Here is a 13,925-nt window from a genome sequence, read left to right on the forward strand (position 1 = left end):
AGTTCACTGAGAGAGAGAGAGACGAGGAGATGTGATGAGTGTGTGAGTGTGAGGGTGTATGATGTGTTGGTTTGTGAGGTGGGAATGTGTGATAGGTGAGGTGTGAGTGTGAGGTGTGAGGTGTGAGTGTGAGATGAGAATGTGTTATGTGTGAGTGTATAAGGTGGGGATGTGTGAGTGTGTGAGGTGTGAGTGTGCAAAGTGTGAATATGTGAGGTAGGAGAGTGTGATGTATATGTGAGGTGTGTGAGGTGTGAATGATGTGTGAGTGTATGAGGTGGGAATGTGTGTGTATGTGAGGTGTGAGTGAGGTGTGAAGTGTGTGTGTGCATGAAGTGTGAAGTGTGTGAGGTGGAAGTGTGTGAGGTGTGAATGTGTGATGTGTGAGTGTATGAGGTGGGAATGTGTGAGTATGTGAGGTGTGAGTGAGGTGTGAAGTGTGTGTGTGTGTGAAGTGTGAAGTGTGTGAGGTGGAAGTATGTGAAGTGTGAGGTGTGAATGTGTGATGTGTGAGTATATGAGGTGTGAGCTGTGATGTGTGAATGTCTCCCCGTTGGGGGCTCTCTAGGCACTTAAAGATCCCAAAAGCAACCACCTAAGGCTAAAAGATTTAACTGGAAACAGACCGGAAGGTTTATTCATGCAGACAGACTTTGCAGACCCCTAGGTGGCTACCGGGTCTCTCCTCAGTCCCCCACCCAAGATCTAGTCCACGTCCTCCATACTGTTCACACCAGGGCAGAGAGCAACTTGAAAGTGTCCTCCATAGATATTGGTGTGCTTTAGCCTTCATTTCAAGCTGGGTACCTCGACTTGCACCATCTTCCTGGAATACAAAGTATTTGATAAAAAATATAAAATGGGCCAAGACCAAAGCCAGCTCTTTTATATAAACTAGTGAGTTCTCTATTTCTGTGTTTATGTCTGACTTATGGCTGAAATTTTTAGAGTTGAAGATAAAAGCTCTTTATTTGTGTCTGTCTATATATACATGATATTTCCTTAACTCCAGATGGTATCACCAAATGAATGTATATAATTCCTTAAAGGAACTCCACTCAGATTGGCTTAGAGTTATATAAATTAAATACCCCTAAAATCCCAGGAATTAAAGAAACTGAACTTGTAATACTTCCAATATTAAAAAAATGTATTCTTACAGAAACTAGCCCCAAATTAAAAAAAAAATTCTAGTTCACCTAATTTAGGTAAATCTTTGACAAATGAAACTATGCTGTTGGTTTAATAAAAAGAGCTATGTCTTTCTGGGTTATCACTGTTAGGTATAATACAAGCACACATTTTTATTCTACTTGGGTGTATTCTTCTTAAACTAGCAGTACATCTACTAGATATTTAAGATGACAAAAAAAAAACAAAACACTAACTTTATATTTAGCCAAAATGAGTCATTACTCTGGCAAACTTTATTTCAACAGTAATTTTGTTTTTGTAGGGTATCAGCTAAGATTTTTTGATAACTCAAAGCCTATCTTATGCTAAATTGTGTATGCAAGGTATGCAGGATGTGTTTACCTTAAGAAAAAGGGAGGAGTTCTGGCCTACAGTAAAATGAGAAAGCGGAAAGTGTAGAATAAAATTTGAATGGATATAAAAAGTTATAGAAGACTTGTTGACAAGGAATTTTATTATGGTCAAAGTTGGGTAAGATTTAGCAGATTTCTTTATAAGATTTTTTAACAGAGAAATTACGAATTACCAAATAATTAGGATGACCGAATCATTATATAGGTGCCTTTTTCTTACTTTGTAGTATACTGTATTCCAGCCAAAAGGAAATACCCGAAATTACTGAAACCCACTGAATTGCAAATTGTAAAACTCATGACCGGCCTCTTTGAACCCACTTATCCTGTTTTACAACCTTAGAGTCTTGTGGTTACAAAGACAACCCCCTAATATTTATTAATGAAGGAACCTGTCAGTTCAGAACTAATGGCTGACTATAGGGTTTATACTTGCTATATAATGATTACTTTCCACTGATTTACATAGCTTTATAATTGTTTATACTTGTTATTGTAATGGTAACAACTCCACCTCCCTTTCTCTGAATCCATAAAAACCCTAAGCTCCTTAGACTTGAAGAGACAGATTTTAGGCCAACAGGCCATCTATTTCCCTTGGGTTATGTAGCAATAAACTCTGCCTCTCTTTTGGAACCCCAGTGTCACAGATTGCCTGTTTCGTGCATCATGCAAAGAACCCTGTATTTGATCAGTATCAATTTTTGAAGAGTCTTAGTGTCAAATAACATGCCTATGCAAAAGTAGAATTCATTCTCTGTTAAAATTACAAAATTTTCTTTTATCATTGGTCTGTTCTTTTTTTTAGTTAATTTATTTTATTTTATTTTTTGCATAGGCAGGCACCGGGTCTCCGGCATGCAGGTGAGAACTCTGCCACTGAGGCACTGTTGATCGCCCAGTTATTTAATTAATTTTTATATGTTGCTTTTTAAATTTAATTATAATTTTTTTGGTATGCTATATGACAGGGGTACATTTCATTATTTTTCCATGTGAGTATCCCATTATTGCAGCACCATTTGTTGAACTGTTGTTTGTTTTGCTTGTTTGTTTTGTGCATGTTTGAAGTGCATGGCCCGGGAATTGAACCCGGGTCTCCAGCATGGCAGGTGAGAATTCTACCACTGAACTACCCTTGCACTCCCTATTGGTCTGTTCTTAATAAGAGATTGTAAAAGTTTTTCTATACCGTGTGAGCAATGGGCCTGCAAGGCAGAGATATTTCCTGTACTTTGTGTTGACTTTATCAGGTTCTTGATTTTTTAAGAGAATCAAGTCTTCTCACTTTTAAAAGATCTAAGTTTTTGTTTGTTTTGTTTCACAATCATGTTACCTTCTATTTTGACATTTTTTTAAAATTTGAGAACATTTAAAATAAATATTGTATTTTCAGTATGCAAAACTATGGTTAAAAGAGGCATCTTACATGAGTATAATGAAAACATTAATCACGTGGAGTGTTCCCTTAGTACTGCACATTCTTTCTATGTAACCTGTCAAATTAACTAATTGAACACATTTAGTTTTTGGTGAACACCAACAGTTCTTTTTGTGGTCCAGTTTTCTTTGGCTTTGTTTTCAAATGGGGCCAGGACTGTGTGTGAATAAGTGAATTGTTTTTTTTTCAAAACACACCAATTACAAAGTCAATGAAATTTATATAACAACAAAAATGGATCATACAAACCTAGTCAGGGGGCATCCTTTGGCAATTCAAGGAGAGTAGTGCCTCTATTGGAGCTCATAAGAAAAAGTCTTGTAAGTTTCAAGTTGGGCTACAACAAATTTAAGGTTTTTCCTCTTTAAGTCCTGGAGAAGTAAAAAAATAGAACAAGGTCTTTGCTAGGCTTACTTATGACATTGACTAGAGATTCAACTGGCTTGGCCTCCTTATCCGAAAAGCATTTCCAATTAGAGTATACTTTAATGGTTGAATTGAAGACGCAGTTAAGTACCACTAGGGGTTTCAAAGAGGATATATTTACAAGGTATTGTACCCCATTCCAGTTGTTGTAGTTTTCTCCATTGGCTATATTTTTAGTTTCTCCCAGCAAAGGGGGGTATGAAAGACTGATTTTTAAAGTTAGGGTAAAATGAATTATGTTTTAATTTGCATTAGCAGTTGGTTATAGAAAGATTATACTTTGGAGCCCTTGGCATGGGGTCGATTAATCAACTTTGTATCTTTGATCAACATTTTACAGTAAATTGGTTTGTTATATAAGCAATACCAAGTCCTATCTCAGGGGCAAAATGCAAAAGAGTCATTTCATTCTGTCCTGTTGGCTGATAACTGAAGAATGAAGTGAACACACTTCCCTTCTGGGGAAGTAAGACGTGGTAGTTTGTTCCAACCTGAGGGAGGATTAGGGAGGTTCTTTAAAGGGACAAAGATCAAACAACAACAATAAAACCACAATAAAATTTTAAAAATGGTATTCATAAAAGAGGAATAGAAACAATAATTTGTACACTCTGATTGCACTGAACATTTTATCTGACATCATATATTATCAGGAAAGAGGCATCTTGAATGATAATTTTCACTTCAGATTTCACAAGCCTCTCTGGTTTTCTTCAGCTCTTGGTTTCCTTCAGTTCTTGATTATTATCTTCCCCTCTTTCATATCCTCCAAAAACTTGCATTTTTGCAATATTTCTTCAACCTGTGTTTGCTTGTTCTCTTTGTCTGTGTCGAGAGTCTCTTGATGACATCGAGCTTGAAGAACTAGGATCTCAGGTTATTTGATATTGGAAATGTAGGTCTACGGTAAGGTACAATATTCTCTTGAATGAGATGAGTCTTTGCTGGTGGAAGGTCTCATTTTTGCTGGCTTGTTTCCTTATCCTTTCCCATCATTTTGCTGTTCCTGTGCTTCTCTGGGATCACCTGGATTTGTTCATGTCAGCAACCTGTCTTCTATCCAATACTTCTCTCCCTTGTAACTACCTCTTTTCTATCTGATGGTCTGTCCTTCTACAGAAGGAAGTTTTGGCACCCCTACGGGTCATCCCTCCAGCTGTGCCTTAGACTGACTTTTTGACAGGTGGTGGTACTGGAGGAGGTGGAAGATCATTTATGTAGCACAGATGTCCTAGCAGATGTTTTGTTTCTTGGATGATTGACCTTCTGTATTATGGCAGCACACCCGTCTGGAATATACAGGACTTGCAAGTCTAAGGCACTGGGATGCATGAAAATGTTGGTGGCCAGCAGCATCCTGCATTTGACATGTCACCTTCACACCAGCATACATTGCTGCTGCTGTGACCTCCTGGCCAAAATCAGCATCAGTGAAAAAATGAGCTGTCAGAAGAACTATACTGGAGCATCCACTTGAAATGTTGTCTTCTTCTGAGGCTGTGCCCTAGCCATTAATCATAGGCCCAGTGACCGAGCTCCTTAGGTCCCTAACAATGGCGGCAGGGGTCTACTCGGACCCATGTAATAAAAGGCTTCCGTTTTGCATCTTGACTACATCCATGTCAGCTTTGTCTTCTTCCTCTTCTGATGTATCTGCATCTATAGCTGAGACAAGGAGTCCTGAAATGTAACCAGAGGTGTGTGGTGGGGAAATTGGCCTTGGTGGTGGAGGAGGACTCACAGGCTGCTGTTGTCACAGGTTGATGCCACATGTGGCCAAGCTTCTCTGGGCAATCCTGTAGCACAGACTGAGTGCTTCCTCTGGGAAAGGCGCCAGACTGGCAATGGACTGATGGCTATAGGACACCGCAGCTGGAGAAGAAGCTGCTCCCTGCACAGGGGAAGTAGTGCCTCCTTCACCTTCCTCTTCTAGTTCATCTTGTTGCAAAAAATCTCCGTATGTACTTTTAAAATCTTTTTTTGTTATTTTTGGTTAAATGGAGAGCCAACTATTGTTTCATAGTCACCCATGATCCTATTTAACCAAGTGTTCAAACTTCCTGGTAACTTTTGACATTTTTCTTCCTCCAAATCAAATCTTATATGATTTTTCCTTTTTTTTGATATTGAAAAAGAAATTGGCTTATTGAGGGCAAGAAGATGCAAACAATATAAAAATTGAAAGCTTATCTGGCATTTAATTGACTTTTCTTTCACTGCTTGTCCAGTGGGAGCTGCATTTTATTTGTCTGTTTTCTAAGGACCCAGTCTGTTTTGAAATTCTTCTGCAAAAGGTAGCAGTGGGGCAGATTCTTTAAGCGACTCTTGGGATAATTCTTAAGAGGGCGGGGGTGGGGCGTACAGAATTAATTCCTCAATTCTGCCTACTTCTTTCCCTTCTGCTTCATGTGTACCACGAAATAGTCATGGCATGTGATGGTGAGCCCAGCAATTAGTGAAAAGAAGCTCTGGAAGCCCACTTTGCCATCTTGACACTGGTCCAGATCCTTCATTATTTTGTCCATAGCCAGAGGGGGTCTTTTTGATTCTCCAAAAATCTGGGGAACTCCTTTTCCATGAGTATCCTCAGGTCCTCTGTGCTGGTTTGAATGGAAGTATGCACCCTAAGAAAAGCCATGTTTTAATATAAATCCCATTTCATAAGGGTAGAACGGTCTCTGTTCAATATGTATGTTTGAAACTGTGATCAGATCATCTCCCTGGATGATGTGATTTAGTCAAGAATGGTTGTTAAACTGGATTAGGAGATGACATGTCTCCACCCATTTGAGTGGGTCTTGATTGGTTTATTGGAGTCCTATAAAAGAGGAAATATTTTGGAGAATGAGAGATTCAGAGAGAGCAGAGAATGCTGCAGCACTATGAAGCAGAGTCCACAAGCCAGCGACCTTTGGAGATGAAGAAGGAAAATGCCTCCCGGGGAGCTTCATGAAACAGGAAGCCAGGAGAGAAAGTAGCAGATGATGCCTTGCTTGCCATGTGCCCTTCCAGCCGAGAGAGAAACTGTGACTGTGTTCGCCATGTGCCTTTCCAGATGAGAGAGAAACCCTGAACTTCATCGGCCTTCTTGAACCAAGGTATCTTTCCCTGGATGCCTTTGATTGGACATTTCTATAGACTTGTTTTAATTGGGACATTTTCTTGGCCTTAGAACTGCAAACTAGCAACTCATTAAATTCCCCTTGTTAAAAGCCTTTCCATTTCTGGTATATTGCATTCCAGCAGCTAGCAAACTAGAACATCCTCCTTTGTTAAGTAGCCTTTATCCCCAGCGAATTTGTGAAATGTAATCATAGTTTCCATGGCGTGCTCCATTTGAGATGGCATTTTTGGTGAGGTCTGTTGAAACCTTGGCCAGAGGCACGGCGGCGGTGGGCGGGTGCCTTAGTACGCGGGGTGGGGGGCCTTGAAAAAATGGCAATGTTCTTGTTTTTTCACCTTATAAAAAGAGAGGTGCCAAAATTAATTGGGTTTATTTGTTATGTTATAAATTACATGGTGTTGGAAGAAATAAAATAAAATAGTTTCTATGATTAAGATACTTCAAATGCAGTTGGGAAGTCATTCTGGAGTTTATTCTTATGCAAATCTCAGCCTCCACAGTTTTCAAATCCTCCTGAAAATCCTAAGAACATGGGGGCACCATAAGCAAAACACAGGGTAAAGAACTCAGTTAACTATCTAATCTGAAAGACAATTGGGGTACCCCAAATATCCACCAATGACAAAAAATATGTGTGTAATCTTCTTTTCCTTTAAAAACCCTTGTCTTTTTAGTTTCTGATGTATTAGAATAGCCAGAAGGAATACCTGAAATTGTTGAACTGTAATGCAGTAACCTTGATCTTTGATAGTGATTATATAACTATATAGCTTTTATTGTGTGACCCTGTGATTGTAAAAACCTTGTGACAGACACTCCCTTTATCCAGTGTATGGGTAAATGAGTAATAAAGACATGCATGAAAAAAAAAATAGGTCAGGAATATGGGAAAAAATATTCTTACATAAACTATGGACAATAGTTATGGTATTTTGGTACTTTAATAATTGTTCATCAATTGTTACAAGTGTAACTACTGTTAAAAATAGAATTACAAAAAAGGTATTATCATCATTGTAACAAATTTTCTACACCAATGCAAGTGTTGGTGGTAGGGTGGTTTATGGGAATGCTGTATTTTGTGCATGATTGTTCGTAAACCCACAACTTCTGCAGTAAAAAAATTTTTTTTAGTTAAAAACAAACAGACAAAAAAAACCTGGCCTGGAAATGACAAGACAGAACATGATTTGGATTGCTATCTGAAGCTCTGCTCCCTGAATTGCCACTCTGTGACACCAAATAAATGCATTTATTGCCTTGCAGCTTAGTTTGTTACTTCTTAGTTGACAATGGAAAGTATTGTCAAATTAAAAGAGGTGTTGAACATTCCATTGGAATGTTTTTTATGGATAAAATGTTATTAATATAAGTATTTCAGAAACTGAATGCATTCCTTAAAATTTATGGTGTCCTCATTGTGCATGATATGTCCTGGTTCTTTGTCTGATAGACAATAATAGTATAATGTTATTGGTCATAATTCAGTTATTCTTAAAAACTGTTACATTACACAGAAGTAACCACATTTCCTCATCAGTTGCATTGTTTTATAATGAATTCTTATCAGATTTTCATTTTTGTAAACCAGTAATATCTTAACCATGGCCACTTTAATCTTCTGTTATCTATTAATAGTTTTGTGGCTATCGTTGGTTGGTTTTATTCTGATACTTCCCTAAAGGTGCTTGCAATCAGTTATATACCAGATTGCCTTGTCTTCAGTATAAAAGGGACTGTCTCAAAGACACATAGAAAGAGACTATGCCAGGTACTCTGGGACACACAGACTTCTAAGGTCATTGCCTAAATAAACTTGAGATCAAATTTATTTTTGTCTGGACTGATTAAAAATTTCTAGCACTCTGATAGAAAAGCTGATAGGCTTTATGAGATTGCTGACACAAACTCAAGCAGGATAAAATTCAATTTCACAGGACCCATTAACCTAATGAAAGATGATTATGGGTTTTGTCTAAAATATTGCTGAACCTTAATATGCTCTTTCTCTGAATATAAGAAACCCCTTTGTTTTATTTTAAACTATTTATAATTCATAACAATTTTGTAGACTATACTTTCACAAACAAAAATGAAACATTTCTCCTTTTCTCCCTTTTGATGCTGCCAGAATTTGGAAATTCTTGAGTATTCTTATTTTCATGGCAATATAATTATTTGCATATGTTCAATAAGAATCCTTCTTGTTAATGAGACATAATTAGAAACATGGGCTTCACAACCAAAGCTTTTAAGGAACTAAAAACAACTTTAAGACATTTTTAAGGAACTAAAGTTGACTTTATGGAATCAGTGCTTACAAAACCCTCTTGGCAAAATTGACCTGGTACCTGGCTTACAGGGTCCCTAACCTACAGATGAGTAAAGATGACTTTCTGCCAGGCCCCAGGACCCAGGATTTTGGGAGGAGCTCAAAGAGAGAGGAATTCACCCAAATCTATAGGTACCAGAGGTGAAATCTGGTGGCTATTTCTTGGCCTGGTTTTCTAGGCTAGAGATACTTTTGAAAATTCACTCTGAGATTCTTTATCAAAACCTTCAAAAAAGCAAATGTAAAAAGGCCTAAATGGTAAATTATCATTCTTGCTGCCACAATGTAAATAATCAGGCCAAATCTAATAAAACCAGTCTTATTTTATAATCAAATAACAGTTCTTTGGGATTACCTTTGATCAAAAGGAGGGTGACTCCCCCAAGAGAGCCTCTTTTGTTGCTCAGATGTGGCCTCTCTCTCCAGCCAACATGACGATCAGTCTCACCACCCTCCCCCTCTCTGCGTGGGACATGACTCCCAGGGGTGTGGACCTTCCTGGCAATGTGGGACAGAAATCCTGGAGTGAGCTGAGACTCAGAATCAAGGGATTGAGAAAAACCCTAGAATGAGCTGAGAATTAACATCAAGGGATTGAGAGAACCTTCTCGACCAAAACGGGGAAGAGGGAAATGAGACAAAGTGTCAATGGCTGAGAGATTCCAAACAGAGTCTAGAGGTTATCCTGGAGGTTATTCTTATGCATTGAGTAGATATCACCTTGTTCTTCAAGATGTAATGGAGAGGCTGGAGGGAACTGCCTGAAAATGTAGAGCTGTGTTCCAGTAGCCATGTTTCTTGAGGATGATTGAATAATGAGAGAGCTTTCACAATGTGACTGTGTGATTGTGAAAACCTTGTGTCTGATGCTCCTTTTATCTACCTTGTCAACAAATGAGTAGGACATATGGAATAAAAATAAATAATAGGGGGAACAAATGTTAAAATAAATTAAGTTTGAGATGCTAGTGGTAAATGAAAGCGAGGGAAAAGGGGTATGGTATGTATAATCTTTTTTTTCTCTATTATCGTTTTATTTCTTTTTCTGTTGTCTTTTTATTTCTTTTTCTAAATCGATGCAAATGTTCTAAGAAATAATGAATATGCAACTATGTGATGAAATTAAGACTTACTGATTGTATATGTAGAATGGAATGATATCTTAATGTTTTGTTTGTTGTTAATTTTTTTAATTAATAAAAAAATACTACTGTAGGAAAATTTAAAAAAAAAGGAGGGTGACTATATACAGAAATTGTGTGTTTCAATAGAAAACTATAGCACACTCCTGTAGGTTATCAGATCATAGTCTTGTTCATTTTCTTTGAGATATTTTGCACTCCCTTTGTAAACTATGGGAACTGCACGGTTTTTACAAGCCTATAAACTGTACTGGATCTTGTTGTCTTGCACATATTACCAACCTTTACTAAATTTCAATTCTTGCTTCCTTCAGTATCTGGCAGCAACTCTCCCAAATAATGTTTTCAATTTTCCTCCCACCCTTCTGACTTGATGTCACTGAAAACTAAAATCAGACTGTCCAAATCCTTATTGAGTCTCTATGTTGCCTTTTCCCCATGATCTAAAGAAGCACCGTGAGACCTAAAGCCTGACATATAATTTGGTAAACACCTCAAAGGACACATCATTGCAGCAGACCATGCATAGGTTGGATTTCTCCCTGAGTGAGCTGCTTCTTTAAATCTCTACTAAAGAATTCTGGTAAAATACTCAAGACATAACATGCTCTTATATGAGGAATAACTTTAACTGTGGATAATGTCATCAAGAATATCTACATTTTAACTTCAAAGAACTCAAGGAACAGTACTACCTAATCAGGAGACCTTCATCCACTGACTTCTTAGGCATTAATACAACCTTTTAGACACCCTTCTTTTAAGATGCCTGACCCTAAAACAACTGACTTTTACCACCATCTCTCCAAAGACGGTTCAATTCATTTTACAGAAACAATGCCAACCAGCATCTTCAAGAAACTATTTCTTAGACCCTACTTCACCCCATTCAGATCTATGATTCCTCTCAGTTGTTCAATGATGACTAAATATCATTCAACTTAATAAAAAAAGGGGATTGAACAAGGCTACCATGACTTCCCTTTAGCTTGACTAAACTTTAGACAAACTTTTCCCTGACTCCAAGCCCCTTATCTCACTCTCACCTGTTCTGTATGCTATGTAGATACTGAGAGGCTCCTAACTGGGTAGTTTATTATCTACTCTTCTCTCCCACTCTTCTTCATTCCTCACAGATTCCACATGACTGAAATACGTCATAGGAAAACATTCTGAGCCAAACTGTCACAATCGCAACCTCAAAAAATCACTCATCCATCCCGGGAACTGACCCCCACTCTTATGATCTTCCAGTGGTTTCCCTGCAGCTCACTCCCAGAGGGCTGGGAGTGAGCTGCAGGGAAAAGAGCTTGCTGCCCTTTGTTTGAACAGAGATGAGCTCAGTTGTCTCTAACCCACTGTGGTTGCTATGAACAAAGTCATTCCTGCCTGCTTCACATTGGTGCAACTTATTCCTTAACTGGGGTCTTCCTGCCACACAGGAAGTGAGTATTTGGAGTCTGAGCCAATTAAAAAAACAAAACAAAAAACCAAACACCTAGACCTGAAGATTTCTGGTTAATCAACTTGAGGAATATGTTTCCCCACAGAATCTTTGAACAATTAGCAAAAACTGACAGGGTTTTCTCTGTAAGAGCTTCAGAAAACAGTTAAAAGTTTGTAATAACTAAGCAAGTGATAAATTAAGAAAAAGGCAACTTAAAAATGGCAGGAAAACCTCATGGCAATTTTCTGACCCCTGTACCTCAGTGTAGAGCCAGTCTATACTATTAGTGCAGATCTTAAGTCCCAGATCTGAAGGGAGCAGAGTAAACACTGTGTACATATTGGGGTGCCTATATGCCTATGCCACTTTATCTGGTGGGAGCTGAAGAACTGAACCAGGGCATTCACCTCTAGCTTGCATCCCAGAATTTTCCCCCCACATAGAAGAAGCCTGCAGACAGCTGAATTAGTATGAGAAACAATCAAATTGCAGTGGTCTGGGGCAAAAGATTACTGGCTTTAAGACATACAGTAGAACACTCAGGACTAGAAGAAAGACTATTTTTATAGCTAGAAGAGGGGCATCAAGATTCCTTTAAACAGATGAATTCCTGAAGACAAAACATATACCTGGGACAGGACACATGTTCAGAAAAAATCAGAGAGGACTTTGCATTCTTGCGTTGGGCTGTTTTTCAGGTTCATTTGTGGGAGAACTAAGCTCTCAGGGAGAGCTTCAACAAGCACAGAACCAATCTTCAAAGACTATGAAAGGTGTTTTGTTTGTTTGTTTGTTTGCATTGGTTTGTTTGGCTGTGTTAGGACCTGGTATTCAAAGAAATCTTTGCCATATTACCAACTAGATATAAATTTAAGGAACAGACAGTTCAGTATACAAAGCTTACAAAGAAACAGGAACTGATGATCCATTCAAAGAAACAAGATAAGCCATCAGAAATCACCAACAAACAAGACGAGACTCTGTATGAACTAGACAAAGACTTAAAAAAATGGTTTTAAGAATGTTCAGAGAGCTAAAGGCATGCACAAAGAACTAAAGGATATCAGAGAAACAACATAATTAAAATGAGAATTTCAATAAAGAGATAGAAATTATAGAAAGGAACCAATACAAGACCATAATAACTAAAATAAAAAATTCCCTAGAGAGGTTCAACATCAAAATGGAGTTGGCAGAAGAAATAATTAATGAACCTAAAAATCAGAGAGGTGAAATTTCTCAGTATGAGGAGCAGAAAGAAAAAAGAATGAAGAAGAATGGACAGAACTTAAGAGACCTGTGGAACACCATTAAATATGCTGATTTACACATTATGGAAATCCCAAAAGCAGAAGAATGAGAGAAAAAGGACAGGGAATATTTGAAGAAATAATGGCTAAAAACCTCCCAAATTTACAGAAAGACATGATATACACATTTAAGCAGCCCAATGAAGTTCAAACATGATAAACTTAAAGACATCCACATCCAGGCATATAATCAAACTTTTGAATGTCAAACACAAAGAAAAAATTCTGAAAACTGCAAGAGAGAAGCAGCACATCATATAGAAGGGAGCCTCAATAAGATTTAAGTGCCAATTTCTCATCAGAAACTATGGAAGCAATAAGGCAGGATGGAAGAACATATTTAAAGTGCTAAAAGAAAACAATTGGCAAAACTGTCTTTCAAAAATGAGGATGATAAGACATTCCCAGCTAAACAAATAAACAAAAAACTGAGGGAGTTTGTCACCCCTAGACCTGTTCTACAAGTAAAGTGAAAGAGAGTTTTTCAGAGTCAAAGGAAAAGACAGTAGATAACAGATCAAAGCAGCATAAAGAAATAAAGATCTCTGATAAAGGTAATCACATGGCTAATTATAAACTCTAGTACTGTTTTTGTGTGTGTGCGTAAATCCACTTTCCACTTCTTATAGGAGCTAAGATGCAAACACATTAAATATAATGATAAATCTAGCATTTGGACACACAATGTATAAAGATGTAATTTGTGACAAGAATGACATAAAGATTGAGGAAGGAGGTGTATAATAACAGAGTTTCTGTGTGCTACTGAAGTTAAGTTGGGATCAAATCAAATGAGATTGATATAGGGGTAGGATGTTAAATTCAGGCCCTGTGGTAACCACAAAGAAAATACATGAAAAATATACAGAAGGAAATGAGAAAGCGCTGAAATGTGTTCATCATAAAAGATCAACAACTACAAAAGTAGGCATTAGTGAAAGAATTGAGGAAAAAAAGGTATAAGACTTATAAAAACCAAATAGCAAAATGGCAGAAGAAAGTCCTGCACTATTGCAGTTACTTTAAATGTAAATGGATTAAAATTTCCCATCAGGGTTTGATTCCTGGTGGCTGCCCATGCAAAAAGGAAAAAAAAAAAAATTTTTTTTCCAGTCAAAGGGCAGAGATTGGCAGAATAGCTAAAAAAGCATGAACC

General features: G+C 37.7%; 1 pseudogene; it reads right to left on the bottom strand.

Moving 5' to 3' along the window:
• Positions 1 to 5,798: 5,798 nt before the first annotated feature.
• On the bottom strand, positions 5,799 to 6,762 carry LOC143679022 (protein S100-A10-like; annotated as a pseudogene).
• Positions 6,763 to 13,925: the final 7,163 nt, after the last annotated feature.

The sequence above is a fragment of the Tamandua tetradactyla genome, chromosome 4 (genome assembly GCF_023851605.1).
Source record: "Tamandua tetradactyla isolate mTamTet1 chromosome 4, mTamTet1.pri, whole genome shotgun sequence".
NCBI lineage: Eukaryota > Metazoa > Chordata > Mammalia > Pilosa > Myrmecophagidae > Tamandua > Tamandua tetradactyla.